Source organism: Mesoplodon bidens, assembly GCF_964165515.1.
Source record: "Mesoplodon bidens genome assembly, chromosome: 9".
Lineage (NCBI taxonomy): Eukaryota > Metazoa > Chordata > Mammalia > Artiodactyla > Ziphiidae > Mesoplodon > Mesoplodon bidens.
Genome location: NC_138166.1, coordinates 12,632,368 through 12,651,542, shown reverse-complemented (window position 1 = coordinate 12,651,542; position 19,175 = coordinate 12,632,368). Strand labels below are relative to the sequence as shown.

The 19,175-nt window shown below is 42.6% G+C and overlaps 1 pseudogene across 1 annotated transcript; it reads left to right on the top strand.

The window, feature by feature from the left end:
- The first annotated feature begins 533 nt into the window (after positions 1-533).
- Positions 534-16,778, top strand: LOC308622799 (large ribosomal subunit protein uL22m-like; annotated as a pseudogene). The gene is made up of 3 exons: positions 534-1,183; positions 1,744-1,905; positions 16,609-16,778. The product of its transcript is annotated as a large ribosomal subunit protein uL22m-like (transcript).
- The last annotated feature ends 2,397 nt before the right edge of the window (positions 16,779-19,175 follow it).

Below are 19,175 nucleotides of genomic sequence, written 5' to 3'. Positions count from 1 at the left end.
TGCAAAGATTGCAACTAGCCACCACCTTGATCAGGACGCTGTGATGAATTGGACTTAGAGGCAGGGCACCAGCAGATCAGAGAGAAGCCAGGTGTGACTGCGCCCCACGTCCAAACCTCCCAGCCCCACCTCCTATCCGGCCCCTGCTGTGATGACCAGTTTCCTGTGGGCTTTGATGGACCTCGTGCGGATGTGCTTGAGCCTGTGCAGTGAACCTCTCAGTTCTGGCCTTGGGGTTTTGATGATGCTGAGGCAAGGGACGCCTGTGGGAACCGACCTGTGCACAGCCCAGAAGCGTGGGGGAATTAACAACCGTTCCCCATGTCCTCCCCTCTGTTGACAGTTCAGAGGTGCTTTCCATCAGCTCTTCAGAAGGTCTGGTCAGGATGGAGCACCAGGTGTCCTTAGCAATGGCCAGTTCAGTTTCATATCCTTGTATTGTTTCTCTCTCCTTCCCTGTTCCCCTCTCCTGTCCTGCCCTATCACTCCCAGAATTACATTCCCAAATAAACAACTTACAAGTTCCAGGAAAGATGGCTGTGGCAAACCTGGAACGTTTGGATGCGTTATGGATGCAGAATCTGAGGGGGAAGCTGGTCTTGGGGTTCCTTTCATCTCATAACATTTTACCCTAATCACATATCCACACCAGTGCTTCTCTTGAAATTTCTCGAAAATGGGAGAAAAAAATTGTTTAGCCTCCACAACTACCTGAAGCACCTCCTCAGAGGCCAGCTGAAATCTACCACTGTCGAAGACAAAGTACAGCAAAGACAAGATGTGGTATTTGGCAAAACTGATTCGAGGAATGTCCACTGACCAGGCTTTACCTCGACTGGAATTTAGTGACAACAAAGGGGCCCAAATAATGGAGGAGGTTCTCTCAGAAGCACAAGATATGGCAGTGAGAGACCACAATGTGGAATTCAGATCCAGCTGAATATATACAGCTGAGTCCACTTCAGGGCGAGGCCAGTACCTGAAACACATCCGATACCACCATGAAGGTGGCTTTGGGATCGTGGAGGTTTGTTGCCATTATTTTGCCAAGTTGGTGGAAGGCCTCCCACCTCCACGTGAGATACCAAAGACAGTGTCACCCACACCAAAGGCTATATTCAGGAGCTTTGAAACCGGACCATCCCATTCACACTCTGTGATGGGGAAATTCAGACTCCACAGTGTATGTATTTTACCATTTGTTTCCCAAAAACCAACAACAATGAAAGACAAATGCTTTTTATGAAGAAAAAAACCACCAAATCTGAAGGCTCTATTTTTCAGAGAACCAAGGCCAAGATACCTTTGGTGAAAACAATAAAAGGACACAACATTAAGGCCATCATGGAAACTCCAGGATGTCTGATAAGATTCTCTTCTGTCCCTCTTGCCTTCTCTCTTTTTTTTTTTTTTTTTTTTTTTTTGCAGTACACGGGCCTCTCACCGTTGTGGCCTCTCCTGTTGCGGAGCACAGGCTCTGGACGCACAGGCCCAGCGGCCATGGCTCACGGGCCCAGCCGCTCCGCGGCATGTGGGATCTTCCCGGACCGGGGCACGAACCCGCGTCCCCTGCCTCGGCAGGCGGACTCTCAACCACTGCGCCCCCAGGGAAGCCCGCCTTCTCTTTTCTATGGAGGGCAAACATGGCGAGTGCAGTATCCGCCTGCTTTCCTTTATGACCAGTCTGCCCTAATACGTCAACTTCCCTCTGCTCTCCGTCTCCTTCACTGGCTCCACTTGCAGCTGACAGCTCATCTCCACTAGCCCCTCGGCCAAAGCCCGCAGAAAACTGGCCGCTTCAACAGCTTTCCTGCTCTGCTTCAACTAAGTCCCTCTGGTCAGCTCCTGCTGCCGCCCTGGCAGCTCTCCTTTCCTCCTCCCACCTCGGCATCTCTGCGTTCACAGGTAGCTCAGGCTGCTCTTCCCTTCTGACCAGTCGACCTGCCACCCAAGTTCCCCAACTGTACCTTCAGGCCTTGCAACTTTCCTCCAGGGCATCACCGGCATCACCTCATCAGCTTCTTTTCACATACGCCGCTCATGCGCTCATGCTCTTTTGACCAGGGCAGTGGTGCTGTGGGGCAAATAGAGAAAGAATCAGTGAAGAAAGAGTCCCTAAGGGCTGTCTGTTTGACTTCTTCAAGACAGCAATAATGTGTTGATTCATTTGGTAAATATTTATTTAGCGCCTAATATGTGCCACTCATTGTTCTTCGGTGCTGGGAATATAGCAGTGAGTAAAACAGAAAGTCCCTGCCCACATATAGCTTACATTCCAGTGAATAATGGTAACTTAGTGATAGAACTGGGACTGAAATGCTACATCTCTCTTTCCTTCGTTTCACGCTACCTTTTCCCTTAATGACAGGCGTAGCACTCATTCCATACCTTATAGCTAAACTTTCTTACTAGTCTTCTGACTCAAGATTAAAATTGGTCTTTGACCCACTACCCCAAGCCACCTGGGCTCTTCTCTTTTGAGAGAAAGCTTGATACCTAAATGGTCTTCAGCTGTAAACTATTAAAGGCTGTTGAGCCTACCTTTCCCTGCCTCAGCTGGGACCACACAACCTGAAAGGCAGGAATTGGCACTTAAAGCAGGACAGAGGCTCAATGCTCTAGCGTTTTCTATCGAGCTGCAGCTCTTTTTCATTGATGTCTCTTTGTGGTTTTGAAAATACTTTGCCACCTTCTCAGATCTGTACCTTAATGTTTATTATAACAATAGAAAACTCTTCCTTACTTAACAGCCTGCTTTAAAACCATCGTTAGTCTTAGCAGAGGGACATTAGATGACGAGACAACGGCTATCTGTGCTATCTGCATAGGAGAAGTTCAGCTCATAGATGGGCAACTGATTCAGAATGAGGCCGAGGGAGAGACAGTCTTTCTTATTTCCTCCCATTCCCTGCAAAGGTCATGGAAAATGACTGGGTGCTTTTTCAGTTTGAAGTGCACTCTCTTTGGGAATTGGCTGGTTTTGTTTTTGAAGATAAAGGAATTTGTACCGTATGCTCCAGGTAGAATGCTATCTAACTTTTCTGTTTTCAAACATAATTTTGGGAAAGGGCATCTCCATTTCTTGATGGATTTGAATGATGGAGAACTCACCAACTGACTTGTCTTTACAAGGTCCATCTTTCCATGGCTCACGTTCTGACTACCCAAGATGATTTGAGGGGTGTAAGATCCCCACTGGGGAGATTTGGTCCTTGAAAATTTACCTTTACAGATCAGTTATGTTGGGTTAAGTATCACCTTTCTGTTATTAACAGCTTCTAAAATATATTCTCTGGAAGGAGGTATAGGAGAGGATATATAATTTTCCCTGTACCCTTCTAGGTGCTTGACTGAGAATCCCTAGTAATAAAAGACAGATTAACAGGAGAAAAACAAATTTAATTATATATGTACATATGTGCTGGAGCCCCACAAAGACATGAGATTCAAAGAAGTGACCAAAATAGGAAACTTGTATACCTTTTAGACAAGGAAACAATTTGTGAGGAATTGACAAGACAAAATAGTAAAACGATGAAGTAACAAGTTTGCCGTGTTTGCCCTTGTTGGCCCTAAATGCCCTGCCTCTGGTGATTAACCAGGGATGCTTTCTGCCCTCCTGGTACAGGGTACCTTTCACATGGGAGATTTCTCCTCTTTCAGGGAGACGTAGGTGGGTCAAAGTGTTCTTCTTGCACCAGCTGTCTCTCAAGTACCTTAGTTCAAAATAATCAAGATGCCAAAGTGGCATATTTGGGGGTGATTTATTCTGAACCCCTACAGAGGTAACAAATTGCTTTCTTTACACATCAGTGAGTTTTATCACATTCATCTCAACTTGAAAGAACTCTGCAGAATGAACCCTGAATATCTATCTGTTGGGGAGGGAGGTAGAGAGCCTTGAACGGAATGAGGGACAGGCATTGAGAGGTGGTATGAGAGTCCCAAGGACCAATAAGGGGCTGGGTGGCCTTGTGTGATTATCAAGGATGTCATTAGGGTGATGCTGGGAGGGGAGGGAGGCCCCGGAGGGTAGTCTTTTCTGTCCTAAGGATTTTGTTTTTTTAAAGTGTAAACTCAAGAGTGTTTTCTTTATGTAATGTCCTAAGGATTTTTTTTTTTTTTTTTTGCGGTACGCGGGCCTCTCACTGTTGTGGCCTCTCCCGTTGCGGAGCACAGGCTCCGCACGCGCAGGCTCAGCGGCCATGGCTCACGGGCCTAGCCGCTCCGTGGCATGTGGGATCTTCCCGGACCGGGGCATGAACCTGTGTCCCCTGCATCGGCAGGCAGACTCTCAACGACTATGCCACCAGGGAAGCCCTGTCCTAAGGATTTTGATGGCTCTCCTTCCTCTGTGGACAAGAAGTAATAGTGCTGCTTCCGGGAATGAGCCCCTATACCTCTGCTCCCCAGGGTAAGCCATGTCTCTCAACCTTTTTCCTCACTCTGAGTTAGTCCAGACCACAGAAGCTCATCTGGGTTTGAGGATAGGCAGTAATGGCCATTTGGCTGAGGTATGGCCAATTTTATATTGGTTTCCTGCGAAAGCAGTGAAAAAGGACAGCACAAAGGTTATCAACAAGGTAAGTTTGCCAGAGTGTGGGAAGGCTCTCCATATAAGGCTTTATGTTATAGATGCCTTTTTAGAATTCAGTGGTCTTGTCAGCCTGCAAAGTTGCCTTTTATATAAGCCCCAAGTCAGAAAAAACTTACACTAGCATACAAGGCAATGATTTTACTACCCAGGAAGCTACTTCTCCCAGTCCTTTTGTCTGGATTTACAGCCTTGAAATTCTTATTGCGTCAGCCCAGGGACAAATCTCCCCTTAACTGTGCTTATGCTTCTGGGCTGAATTTTCCATTTATGTCCACTACGGATGATGACCACTACACATGCCTGACCTTCCAGGGGTGGGATGCACTTCTGTGAATAACAGCAGCTCACTCTAGTGAGGACTTAACTGGACAGAGAAGAAGGGAAGAGTATCTATTGACCTTTCTGGAATGGGGACGCTTCTAATACACCCCACAAGTGAGCGAGGGCTCCAGGCAGTGTTTCTTTTAAAGTTTACATTTTTAGTAGTAATGGAAAGTGACAAAACAAACGTACATATAAGTTGCTTTATAAAGATTAGACTAGTTTCCCCATTGCTATGACATGTATTGAAGGTGGCAGTAAGGATATCTATAATATATTCTCTTTAATTTCCCACATCCTAATTTCAAATGCTTCAATTTGCAATGCTTGAGGAATACAGATTGCTTTTAAAATTGTGACTTTCATAGCTGTTTTGTTTTTCACGTTGATAAACTTAAAAACTATCTTCAGCAGTCTCGGACATGATCTTCTGTATTGGAGGGTAAAGATGCGATGACAGGTTTTCTTCTTTATAACTCCTATCTTTTTGGAACAGGCTGTGATTGTGGGTGGATTATTCTGATGCTATTGCTTTGTCTGTGCAGTATTTTGCAGCTTAAAAGTAAAAGTTTTCTCTGTTTTCATTAAACATACGTCCTTGCTAAACATACCATGGTAACTCTCTAGATATAAATGAGTCTTTAGATCGGTTATTTCAGTTCAATGGCTCTTACATTTTGGCATGCATTAACATCACCTGGGAAGATTTCTAAAATGCACATATCTGGGTGTTACAGGGCATAAGACTGAGCAGCCTGGGTTGGGGCCCAAGGATCTGCATTTTAAGCTTTGGCCTGAGAGCCACATTCTGGGGGGTGAATCACTGCCTGAGAGCTGATTTCTCAGCCTCAGCACTATTGCCATTTTGGTTGGATGAATATTTGTTGTGGAACTGTTCTCTGCATTATAGGAGATTTAGCAGGATCCCTAGCCTCTATGCACCAGATAGATGCCAGTAGCATCCCCACCTGCTGAGACAATCAAAAATGTCTCCAGGGCTTCCCTGGTGGTGCAGTGGTTGAGAGTCCGCCTGCCGATGCAGGGGCACGAACCGGGAAGATCCCACATGCCGCGGAGCGGCTGGGCCCGTGAGCCATGGCCGCTGAGCCTGCACGTCCGGAGCCTGTGCTCTGCAACGGGAGAGGCCACGACAGTGAGAGGCCCGCGTACCGCAAAAAAACAAACAAGCAAACAAAATGTCTCCAGACCTTGCCAAATGTTCTCTGGAGTGGTGGAGTTTGCAAACCACTGGCTTAGCCTCTTTGCTCTTCCTAATTCAAACAACCTAGCCGCTCAAGCATTCTTGCCAGTGATGGATTTGTATATGGGACTCTAGTCCAAACTTAGTTGTCTCGAACTCTGTACGATAAAATGAATCTTTTGTCATGGAGGGCTCAAGCTAAGGGCTCATGACCATTTCCAGCCCCCAGACAATTCTTATTTGACCATATTTTTCTTTTAATTATTAAAATTAGTTGCTAACATTTACACATTTACAATTTGGTGAAAACTCATTTCTGGGTTTGCTTGAAAATTCAGAAGCTCAGACCGTATCAGTCCACACTGCTAAGAGTCAACTGGACCACGGGAACAGCTGCAGTAGAGGCCCAGAAGTGGTCTCCAGTTTCCCAAGTCCTCAGTTGGCTGACCTCACTTATCGAAGTACCTGTCTGGCTCCTAGAAACACTGGATTTGCAATTCCTGGTTTAAAAACTCGAAACCACTGACTGAGAATGGAGCACTCCATATGGAATAATTCTGCTAGGGCTGTTGGCAGCTTTGATGTTAACTCCTGAATGTATTCAAAGATTAATTAGATTGTGAGGCAATGGGCCAAATGTTTTAATCTCCTGTAATTAATATATCTTCCAATTTGTTAATATATTTATATGGAGTTTTATGTATTTCCCCTTTCTGGAGTAAAATCTGGATCATAGGCATTCAACTCCCATTGCTAATTTATCACGTTCCACTACTACTTTTGTTGTTGACTAATGCAGCTCTGCATGTCTATTGAGAATTCTCTGTCTCAAGTGCTGGTTCTTTTTTTAAATTGAAGAATAGTCGATTTACAATATTAGTTTCAGGTATACAACATAATGATTCAATATTTTTATAGATTATACTCCATATAAAGTTATTATAAAATATTGGCTTTAGTCCCTGTGCTGTACATTACATCCTTGTATCTTATTTATTTATTTATATTTATTTTTATTGTGGTATAGTTTATTTACAATATTATATTAGTTTCAGGTATACAATATAGTGAATCAAATTTTTATAGATTATACTCCATCTATAGTTATTATAAAATATTGGCTATAGTCCCTGTGCTGTACAATATATCCTTGTAGCTTATTTATTTTATACATAGTGTTGGGTTGGCAAAAAAGTGCCTTTGGTTTTTAGATAAAAATAACAGACACATTTTTCATTTTCACCAGGAACTTTATTGAACATCGTATTTGCTCTTTTGTTTCACTGTCTTCTGCCATTTTTCAGGCAACTTCATAATTCCATCTTCCCAAAACTTTTTATCTTTTTGAGCAAAGAACTGTTCCAGGTGTCTTTTACAGTCTTCCAGGGAATTGAAATTTTTTCCATTAAGAGAATTTTGTAAAGGCCTAAATAATGGAAATCCGAAGGTGCAATGTCTGGTGAATACAGTGGATGAATCAGAACTTCCCAGCCAAACTGTAACAGTTTTTGCCTGGTCATCGAAGAAATATGCGGTCTTGCGTCATCCTGATGGATGATTATGCATTCTCTGTTGACTAATTCTGGACGCTTTTCATCGAGTGCTGCATTCAGTTGGTCTAACCGAGGGCAGTACTTGTTGGAATTAATCGTTTGGTTTTCCGGAAGGAGCTCATAATAGAGGACTCCTTTCTAATCCCACCATATACACATCACCTTCTTTGGATGAAGACCGGCCTTTGGTGTGGTTAGCGGTGGTTCATTTCATTTGCCCCAAGATCTCTTCCACTCCACATTATTGTACAGTATCCACTTTTCATCACCCCTCACAATTGGTTTTAAAAATGGAAGGTTTTCATTACGTTTAAGTAGAGAACCGTGTGTGGAAATACGCTCAAGAAGGTTTTTTTCACTTATGTGGAACCCAAACATCAAAGTGATTAACATAACCAAGCTGGTACAAATGATTTTCAGTTCTTAATTTGGATATTTTGAGTATGTTGGCTATCTCCCTTGTGGTATAACGTTGATTGTTCTCAGTTAATGTCTCAATTTCATCACTACCAACTTCAACTGGTCTACCTGACCATGGAGCATCGTCCAGTGAGAAATCTCTAGCACGAAACTTCGCAAACCACTTTTGACACATTTTTGATCAGTCACAGCACATTCTCCAAAAAGGTGCATAAATCTTTTTTTTGCATTTCAGTTGTGTTTTTACCTTTCTTGAAATAGTAAAGCATGATATGCTAAAAATGTTGCTTTTTTCTTCCATCTTCATTAAAATGGCTACACAAAAATTCACCAATTTTGATAAGTCTTTTTTTAAATGTACACTGATGACAGCTATCACATACAATCTAACATAACTGTTTTGAATGAAGTTAAAGACAACAGAGTGCTACTAGAGCTATCTTATGGACAAAAATGAACAAACCTTTTGGCCAACCCAATAGTTTGTAGCTCTTAATCCCCTACCCCTATCTTGCCCTCCCACCCTTCTCCCCACTGGTAACCACTGGTTTGTATCTGCGAGTTTGTTTCTGTTTTGTTATATTCATTTTGTCTGTATTATTTTTTAGATCCCACATGTAAGTGAAAACATACAATATTTGTCTTTCTCTGTTTGACTTATTTCACTAAGCATAATACTTGTCCATCTATGTTGTTACAAATGGCAAAATTTCATTCTTTTTTATGACTAATATTCCATTGTGTACGTATGTATATGTGTGTGTGTGTGTGTGTGTGTGTGTATACATGCCATGTCTTCTTTATCCATTCATCTATTGATGGACACTTAGATTGCTTCCATAAATTGGCTATTGTAAATAATGCTGCTATGAATATTGGGGTGCATGTATCTTTTTTTTTTTTTTTTGCAGTACGCGGGCCTCTCACTGTTGTGGCCTCTCCCATTGCAGAGAACAGGCTCCGGACGTGAAGGCTCAGCGGCCATGGCTCATGGGCCCAGCTGCTCCACGGCATGTGGGATCTTCCCGGACTGGGGCACAAACCCGTGTCCCCTGCATCGGCAGGCGGACTCTCAACCACTGTGCCACCAGGGAAGCCAGCATGTATCTTTTTGAATTAGTGTTAAGTGGTGGTTCTTGATAGACAGATGAACCATTTCCAGGAAACAGAGAAACAAAGGAGAAAAGGGTCTGTGATGCACAATTACCCTCACCCTACCTGAACCTATGCTCTTGTGTGACTAACAATTGCATATGTGATGGCTAGAAACTTAGACTTATGACTGATTTCAAAAGAAAGATAAGAGGAAAATGTTGCAGGTGGGGCTGACTGGCTTCATGGGCATGTGACTGTACATTCACACAAAGCCCTGTGCGTAGAAGGGCCCTGCACTTCACTTAATGCTCTGCTGTTGCCATTGTGAATTTCTTTCTTTCTTTCTTTCTTTCTTTTTTCTTTAATTCATTGTAATAGCAGAAGACTAGAAACAGGGAAAATGTCCATCAGCAGGGACTGGGTGGATAAGGCACCCAGTAGAGGACTCTGAGGCTGAAAAATGAACAAGGAAGATCTCAACATACTGCTGCGGAGAGATCGCTGGGGTGGGCTGTTCTGTGAATAAAGCAAAGTGGGTGTCCAGAATGGGCAATGTTTATCACTTTATCATAAAAGGATTTAGCTGAGGAACAGCCAGGTGGAAGAGAAGCATAGGGCAATGTATGTGGGAAGGAGCGTGGAGCTTCCATGATGCACCACTCTCCCCAAGTCTCCATGTGTTCACCAACCTGGAAGCTCTTGAAATTCTTAATAATTTTTGAACAAGAGGCCCTGTAATTTCATTTTGCACTGAGCTCTGCAAGTTATATAGATGGATCTGTCTGGAGGAGGGGATTTTAAATTTTATTTAATTTTATTATTATTGGAGGTGGGAGTGTTCAAGAACATTAAGTTCAGGAATATATTATTGTAAGGAGAAACAAGTGCTTTTCCCTTGATGACACTGGAATACATTTATCCAAGAAATTAACAAACAACCTCGCAAAACCAGCTATGTGTGAGGAACTGCTAGGAGGCAAGGAAACAGAAGACAGAAGGCACTATAGTGGTGGGAGCCAGGTATAAATGGATTCTAATGAATTTAGACAAACCACATAATTTCTTCAAGTCTTAGTTTCTTTATCTGTAAAATGAGGATAATAGTTTTGATGTTATGAAGTTGTAAGGTTTAAATGAGATAGCGTGTGAGTACCTCATACAGTGATTGGCACATAGTAAGTCCTCAATATATGGCAGTTATATTAATATGGGGCTTTGCTCTCAGGAGTCTATAATCCGGAAGAGGAGACAGATGTATCAAATCATGGCAGTAGAATCTGGTGTATTAGCTCAGGCTGTTACAACAAAATATCATAGACTGGGTGGCTTAAACAACAGAAATTTGTTTTCTCACATTTCTGGAGGCTGGTAATTGAGATCAGGGTACCAACATGGTCAAATGGTCAAGTTCTGGTGAAAGTTCTCTTCCTGGCTTTGGGACAGCTGCCTTTTTGCTGTGTCTTCACTTGGCAGAAAGCTCTGGTGTCTCTTCCTTTTCTTACTAGGACACCTGTTTTATTGGATCAGGGCTCCACCCCTAAGACTTCATTTAACCTTTTTTTAAAAATTTTATTTTATTGAAGTATAGTTGATTTACAATGTGTTAGTTTATGCTGCACAGCAAAGTGATTGTTATATATATATATATATATATATATATATATATATATATATATATACACACACACACATACATATTCTTTTTCATATACTTTTCCATTATGGTTTATTACAGGATATTGAATATAGTTCCCTGTGCTATACAGTAGGACCTTGTTTTTCATTTAATCTTCATTACTTCCTTAAAGGCCCTAGTTCCAAATATAGTCACATGGGGGGTTAGAGCGCCCCATATCCATTTTGAGGGGGTACAATTTAGGCCATAACATCTGGTATAAGTACAACCAGGGCATCATGAATGCCAAACTCTGCTAGTAGAGAGAGGTCAGAGAAGGCTTCACAGAGGAGGTGATTCCTGAAATGCATCTAAAATGTTTTAATCAAAGAAGTATTTGCTCAAAATAAATCAAAGAGCATCGAGGAGTATACAATAAGAAACAGTAGTCTCCCCACCTCTCTCCAGCCTCAGGTTCACTTTCCATAGTTGATGCTATGGAACGAATGTTTGCGTCCCCTCAAAATTCATATATTGAAACCATAATCCCCAGTGTGATGGTATTTGGAGGTGGAGCACTTGTGGGCTAATTAGGACATGAGGGTGGGGCTGTTAAGATGGGCTTAGTGCCCTTATAAGAAGAGACACAGGAGTTAAGAACTTTCTCTCCCTCTCCCCCTCTCTCTCCCCCTGCTGCCCTCTCCCTTTCCCCTCCCCCTCTCCCATGAGGATACAGTCCCCAATAAATCACAAAGAGTACTCTCACCAGATACTAGATCTGCTGGCATCTTGTTCTGGGATTCCCCAACCTCCAGAAATGTGAGAAATAATTTCTGTTGTTTAAACCTCCCAGTGCCATTGTATGATATTCTGTCATAACAGCCTGAACGAAGACAGTCAATATTAAAAAATATTTGTATTAGTTCTCATATGTGACACTCTTCTCCACTCTTCCAATACTAGATGTCTATCTTATTATTTTTTTTCTCCTGGTTCTTCTATTGGTTATCTTTGTGACTATAAATAATTTACCTCAACCTGTTTCTTGTGACATCAACTTTCAGCATTATCTATTGACTCCCAGCTTTATAAAAAGAAAATCATTCCCCATTCCTTTCTCTAGCTTTCCTCCTCCTGCCATGGCCCTCCTTTTGTCATTTTTACCTTTTACATTATCAAGATTACCAATTTGTATTCTGTTCTGCTACCACAGTCAAGTCTTCCTTGCAAGCCAAAAAAGCAACTTTTGTGTTATTAGGCCTGTGCAAATGCTGGCCCAAGTTATGTGCTTGAAATACTTTCACTTCTTTACTGAGCCAAATGATATAAACTCAGCACCGGTAGGAGGATTTCTTTTCTTACAGTTTAGAAATTTGTAAGAAAGTCGAATGGAGTTCTCTTGTCTTATAATTTAGAAATTTCTTAAAACCATTATGTACTTGAGTTTGCCACATATTTAGATATATTTTTCTTGTGGAGTTTTATTTTTAAGTTTCTAAATGCCTCTCTCTCTCTCTGTTTTTTTCTTAAAGCACTGGCTTTGACAAATTCTATTCCATCATACCATCTGTCTTAGACCAGGTTGTTATAACAGCATATCACAGACTGGGTGGCTTAAACAGCAAAAACTTATTTCTCACAGTTCTGGAAGCTGGAAGTCCAAGATCAGGGTGCCAGTGCCATTGGGTTCTGGCGAGGGCCCTCTTCCAGGTTGCAGATTGCAACTTCTTATTGTATCCTTAATGGTAGAGAGCACAGAGAGAGGAAGCAAACTCTCATGACTCTTAAAAGGGCACTAATCCCATTCATGAGGGCTCTACCCTCATGAACTTATCTAATCCTAATAACCTCCCCAAGACTCCAACTCTTAATACCATCATGCTGAGGGGTAGGATGTCAACATATGAATTTTGGAGGACACAAACATTCTGTCCATACACCATCTTTTCCATCAAGATCACCCTCTCAGAGACCTCCCTTTCGTCCAGAGAACTCCATCCTCCTACTTCTACAGGAATTGCTTTTTTCCTAGATCTGCACTACAGCTATCACTCTGGAAATACCAGGACTTTCTTTAACTGCTCTTTTGTATTGCATCTACTGTTTCCTGAATCCCATAACTTCTTGTTTCTTGGTTCTCTCCCTCATTTTGCAAAAATAGATCAAGAAACTTCTTAAAAATAGTATAAAACATTTGAGATATGCATGTCTCAAAGTATCTCAGTTTTGTAAACACATTTGATAGTTTGGCTGGGTATAGTATTCAAGTATAACCAGGACAGTGCAATTTTCAAATGGTTTTGTCCAGCCCTGTCTTGATATATTCATATTACCAACATCCCACAAAATATCTTAGGTACACCATCAGAGAGTGGATAATCCACCCATACAAATGAGTGCCCCATCAAACTGGACACTCAATGGATGATGACCAGCCATTGACAATAAGGGTGGAGTTTCTCACTAGAGACTGCAGCCAGTGTGGACAGCCCAGCACCAAATCAGTTTCCAGGCAACCAAGTGACATCTGTCATAAAAGCTTTCCCCATCCTGCCAATTCCTCTCTTAAGAGTTTTCTTCATTCCTTTCTGAAGTGGTCCCTTTGCCTTTTACTTCCCTTTCCTGGTACATATTTTATCTAGGCTTTAGAGTGGAAAAACTAGCCCTTCAAGCATGCAGATGTATCTTTCCATCTGGTCCTCTGTCTAAAGACTTTTTCCTTTTAATTTTATAGTCTTTGTTGCTGCTTCCAAAGTGGGTGACTCATGCCTATCTGAGTAGAACTGAGTGGAAGAAAATAGACCCTAGGGGTTCACATGAGTAGGTAAAGAGGTTAAAGAAACACACAGGAAATATACAGATTCATAGTCCAAGATAGTCCACAACAGATTGGAAATTATTTGCTCTTAGACCTTTGAGAGCATAGCTCCATTGCTTTCCAGCACCCACCGTTACTAATAAGAAATCAGATGCTAGTTTGGCTTGTTCTTTTGTGGCTGACTTGTTTTTACTTTCTGGAAGAGTTGAAGATTTGTGTGTGTGTGTGTGTGTGTGTGTGTGTGTGTGTTACACGGGCCTCTCACTGTTGTGGCCTCTCCCGTTGCAGAGCTCCGGACGCGCAGGCTCAGCGGCCATGGCTCACGGGCCCAGCCGCTCCACGGCACGTGGGATCCTCCCGGACCGGGGCACGAACCCATGTCCCCTGCATCGGCAGGCGGACTCCCAACCACTGTGCCACCAGGGAAGCCCTGAAGATGTTCTCTTTATACTTGGTGTTCTGAAATTTCATAGTAACATGTTTAGGAATAAGTATTTTTAAATTCTTGAATTAGGTATTTAATAGATCTTTTCAACTGGAAGATTTGTGACCATGTGGCTTTAAAAGATTTTCATTATTTCTTTGCTAATTTCCTCTTCTTCATGGTCTCTGCACTCTCTTGAAAGTTGATTTGTTGAATGCTAGACTTGCTGAATTAGTCATCTCAACTTTTAAAATTTTTTATTGTGGTAAAATATACAAGACATAAAGTTGTCTCAACTTTTACCTCATTTTAAAATTTCTGTCTTTTTGTTCTAAGGTTTGAGCAATGTCCTTGACTTTTCCATTCTTCTATTACATTTTTAAAAATATTAGTAATTAATCATTTCTAATGGTTCATTCTGTTTATGATTGCTCCTCATTTATAGTATCTTCTTGGTTTAAGGATAGCTAATCTCTCTGAGGATTTTCATTAAAATTGCTTTGTTTCCTGAATTATTTCTGTTTTTCCAATTACTTATCTTGGTCTCACTTTCTTGTTGCTGGTTTTCTTCTTATGCCTGGTAATCCTAAGTTGTCTGTTCATACAGAAGAAGGAGAGACTGAGTAGCTAGTGTGGCTTTCTTCTGCTGTAATGTAAGAAGGACTCTTCAAGGTGACACTCTGCATGGGGTGACACTGAGCAGGCAGGGCTGTGGCTCATAGTCATTGCTCTCAGGTAAGCAGGGTAGGGGCTGCCCATCAGGCTATGGATCCTCCCAAGCAGTTGAATGAAAAGGGTTTCACTCACAGACACCATCGTCCACTCTAGAAACCTTAGCTTCGGTCATTTAGTTCATGTGGAGCTAGATAGCTCAAATGGTTCAAGTTTGAAAATACAGTCCAGATCTTCCTGGACTTATGAGGGGGTTACATCCTGATAAACCCATAGTAAGTTGAAACTATCAGAAGTCAAAAATGCATTTAATACCCCTAACCAACTAAACGTCATAGCTTAGCGTAGCCTGAACATGCTCAAAGCACTTACATTAGCCTACAGTCGCACAAAATCATCTAACACAAAGCCTATTTTATAATAAAGTGTTGAACGTTTCATGTCATTTATTGAATACTGTACTGAAATCGAAAAACTGAACAATAGAGTTAGATAGATAGAGTGGTTGTATCAGCTGTTTACCTTCATGACTGGGAGCTGTGTTCCTGCCCTCACCAGCATCATGAGAGAGGACTACATATTGCTAGCCCAGGAAAAGATCACAATTCAAAATTCGAAGTGTGGTTCCTACTGAATGCGTATAGCTTTCACACCATTGTAAAGTAAAAAAGTCCTAAATTGGGGACTGTCTTTGTAAACCAGTGGAATTTTCCAGTGTAGATGCTTTGTTTTAAATTAGTGAGTTTTAAACTATTTTTATTCTTTTAATTGGACTGAAGACAGTTTTAAAATTTTGAATATGAATTTACTTGCAATAGGAAGTATTGCAGAACTAGAGTGTGTAGTTGCATGAATGGTTTTAATGCCGTAACTGATTTCTTTAAAGAAGGACTCACCTGTGTGTTGCGCTACTACAGCTTTTCAAGTAGACATTTTCTTAGTAATTAAGCTCAAATTCTGGAGTTCTTACCCCCTTTCACTTTTATTTGGATGTTGTTTCATGGTATACACCTAGTTTTTTTGTTTTTTGTTTTTGCTTCTGCCCTTTTATTATTTATTTTTTTTTACAACTTTATTGGAGTGTAATTGCTTTACAATGGTGTGCCAGTTTCTGCTTTATAACAAAGTGAATCAGTTATACGTATACATATGTTCCCATATCTCTTCCCTCTTGCGTCTCCCTCCCTCCCACCGACCCTATCCCACCTACCTAGGTGGTCACAAAGCACCAAGCTGATCTCCCTATGCCTAGCTTTTTTATGTCTCCAAATTAAAACCTTATATATATATTTATACTATATATATATCTATATATATATATATACACACACACACATTTATATGTGTATATATATACTATCACCAATTAGTCAATGTAGAGTTGGGTAGTTCCAATGGTTCTACTTAAAAAAGAAATAAAACTCTGGTACCTCCAAATGAGAAAACATTTCCCAGTCTCTCCACTTTTCCTTTCCTCCTCCTTTCTTCCTACATAGAAGTTTAATACCGGTTCAGAAAATGTCTATTCAATCAACTCTTTTTAACATCCATTACAGGAATCTTGAATCCTATACAACATTATCTTGTTTCTACATTGCAAATTTAAGGCGCTAGGATCTTTGTGGCCTAAAATTGGTAAACTGCCTTTTGCTTATCTGGGTTGCCTCTACTTAAGCCCTAGGTTTTAACTTTGGGTAGATCCCGGGGCATATCTCATCTCTTCCTTCCCGGGGTTACTCTGGAACCTGCAGAGTAGCCCCCACTAGCTCCATAGAGGAACCTGTTGTTGTCTCCTTCGGGATCAGCCTGGACCAGCACGACTCTCAATACAGCGAGTGAAGTTAAACAACCTCAGACTCTTCCAGCAGAATCTTAAGACTCTCCTCGTTCAGGTGAGATCCCCAGTTTTCTGGAGATGGCAGAGGCCCAGGCTGGGATTCTGCATGACTTCAGATTGCTGCAGAGCCCCACAAATGGCCCACGAAGGCCACTCCGGGAGCCAGCTGTCTCTCCAGGGTGGAGGCTGAATGCTGAGCTGACACTTTCCATGCAGAAACCCTAACGGTGCCCCGGTAGCCAAGAGCTAGCGGCCTCTGCTTCAGCCCAGGAGACCCACAAGCTCGAAGTCGAGTTAAGGGTCCAAGGGCAGGGGAAGGTGATGCCTGGACCTCTCAAAGAGGCTTCCACCCCTTGATGCCCTCACCCCACGCATCTCTTATGGAATCTACGCATTTGTCACCGGCAAAGCCCACTGGAGTCCCTGGGAAAAATAAAATGGAACCTAGGTGAGAAGGCCTAACCTCCTCTTTTGGGCTTCGTGTAGTTTCACTTGCCTTAGGGGGCCGCGTGCAGAGGCCTTGCATCTAACAAGGATTAGAGTTCCCAACGCAGAACTGCAGCGCCTGACACCTCGACTCCCGCGGGCCGTGTGGAAAAGCGCTGCCCACGACACTGCAGTGCAACACGGGCGACTGGCCCTGCGCAGAGACCTGCACGGCGCACTTCCGTCTGGAGCCCGTGAGCAACGCGCCTGCGTTAGACCCAGGAGAACTCCGCCCCACCCCCACCCCCCCGCCCCGCAAACGAGATCCTATAAAGCAGCCCCGCCCACAGCCTGTCCCAAACGGAGCTGGGTCTTCTGCTGGCTGCAATGGCAGGGGGCAGCAGAAGGACCCTTGTAGGGGACAGGTTAGGGAGGGTCGGTAACAGGCTGAGTGGCCCTGTTTATCTGTTTTGGGGTTTTTTTTTACATTCTGTTTTGTTGCCCTGACCTGATCCTTCCTTTCCGGATGGTAGTTTCATTCCAGGCTAAAGCTTTCAGAACTCGAGTCCCCAGCCCCTTTACCCTAGTAACCTAAAGAGGGCAACCGGCCTCTAGGGGTTATATTAACTGCTTGTTCCCTCTTTCCGGCCGTTTACTAGAATTTACCCAAATACCAGTAAGTTAGGTGCAAAATCAAGTACCTTCATGCAATAGACGTTCAGTTCAACAAATACAAACATTTTAATAGAACAAATTGAAATAAATTATCTAACTGGTCTCTGTGCTGTGCCTCCAAAGAGTGGCCCGGTGGCCCTATGTCCCCATCTGCATGTCCCTGCTCAGCCTCTGCTTTACCCTCCTAACCCCCCAGCTGCTCCTAGCCCTTCCTCTCAGTCTAGGATACAAGCGTTCACCTAATGGGTGACTGGTGATGGACACGTGGTAACCAGAGGAGAAGACAGACAAGGACAAGAAGGTCGGTGGCAACTCTAAAGCAACCCACGACACCCCTGTAATGACGTTTGAAAGTGGCTCAGCCCAGCTCACTATCAGCTCCACGCTAAGGAAGAGATGGGCTGTGAATTTATTACTGTCTTCTCAAATACAAGCTGGGATAGCTTGAAAATCTGAAGAAATGTAACCGTGTACTCAGATATGTTGCCCACCTATTGGGAGTGGCAGAGAGGTTGCTCTTGAGAAATTGAAATAAGGTCGCTGGCAGAGAGTTAAACTATAAAATCAACACAGCTTAGCACAGAATACAGAACCTGGAATATGCAAAGCCTTTAAGACATGAATAAAGACACGGACCTACTAGAGAATGGACATGAGGACATGGGGAGGGGGAAGGGTAAGCTGGGACAAAGCGAGAGAGTGGCATGGACATATATACACTACCAAATGTAGAATAGATAGCTAGTGGGAAGCAGCCGCATAGCACAGGGAGATCAGCTCGGTGCTTTGTGACCACCTAGAGGGGTGGGATAGGGAGGGTGGGAGGGAGGGAGACGCAAGAGGGAAGAGATATGGGGACATATGTGTATGTAAAACTGATTCACTTTGTTATAAAGCAGAAACTAGCACACCATTGTAAAGCAATTATACTCCAATAAAGATGTAAAAAAAAAGAAAAAAAAAGACAATGCCTCCCCCACCCGCAGGCCCAGTCCACAGAGACAGTAACCTGAATCCAAGAAATAATATGAAAATCAGGGGCATGGTGATCAGCTTGAGAGCATAGGAAATTGAGTCACCAGGAACAGTTAGCAAGGGCCTCCAAACCATTGTCCAGGGCAGAGGGAATAATCCCCTCCCACTGGCCAGACCAATCACATCTTGTAGGTGGAAGCATCAGGCTATGTCAGCCTAATGCTTTTAAGCACTGAAGAACTCTTTGTTCTGATTTCCTGCTCTCTAGGCGATCTCTGATTATTATCTGACTTCCTCTCTGGTTCTGCTTACAGAAATGAATCTTATGAGGGATTTTAGTATCCTATTCCTTATAACGTTATTTATTTTTTCTGATGGTAAATGAACAAAATAGCATTTTGACCACTATATTATTTGGCTTCCCCTGTGTTGACCAACCGGGGAAGAAAGGACTGGTTATATAATATATGTGTTCCTGTCCCTGTGAGAGGTATTTCTCATTGTCAGTGAACGATCTGACATTCCGTTTGGGGGGAATTCATGGAT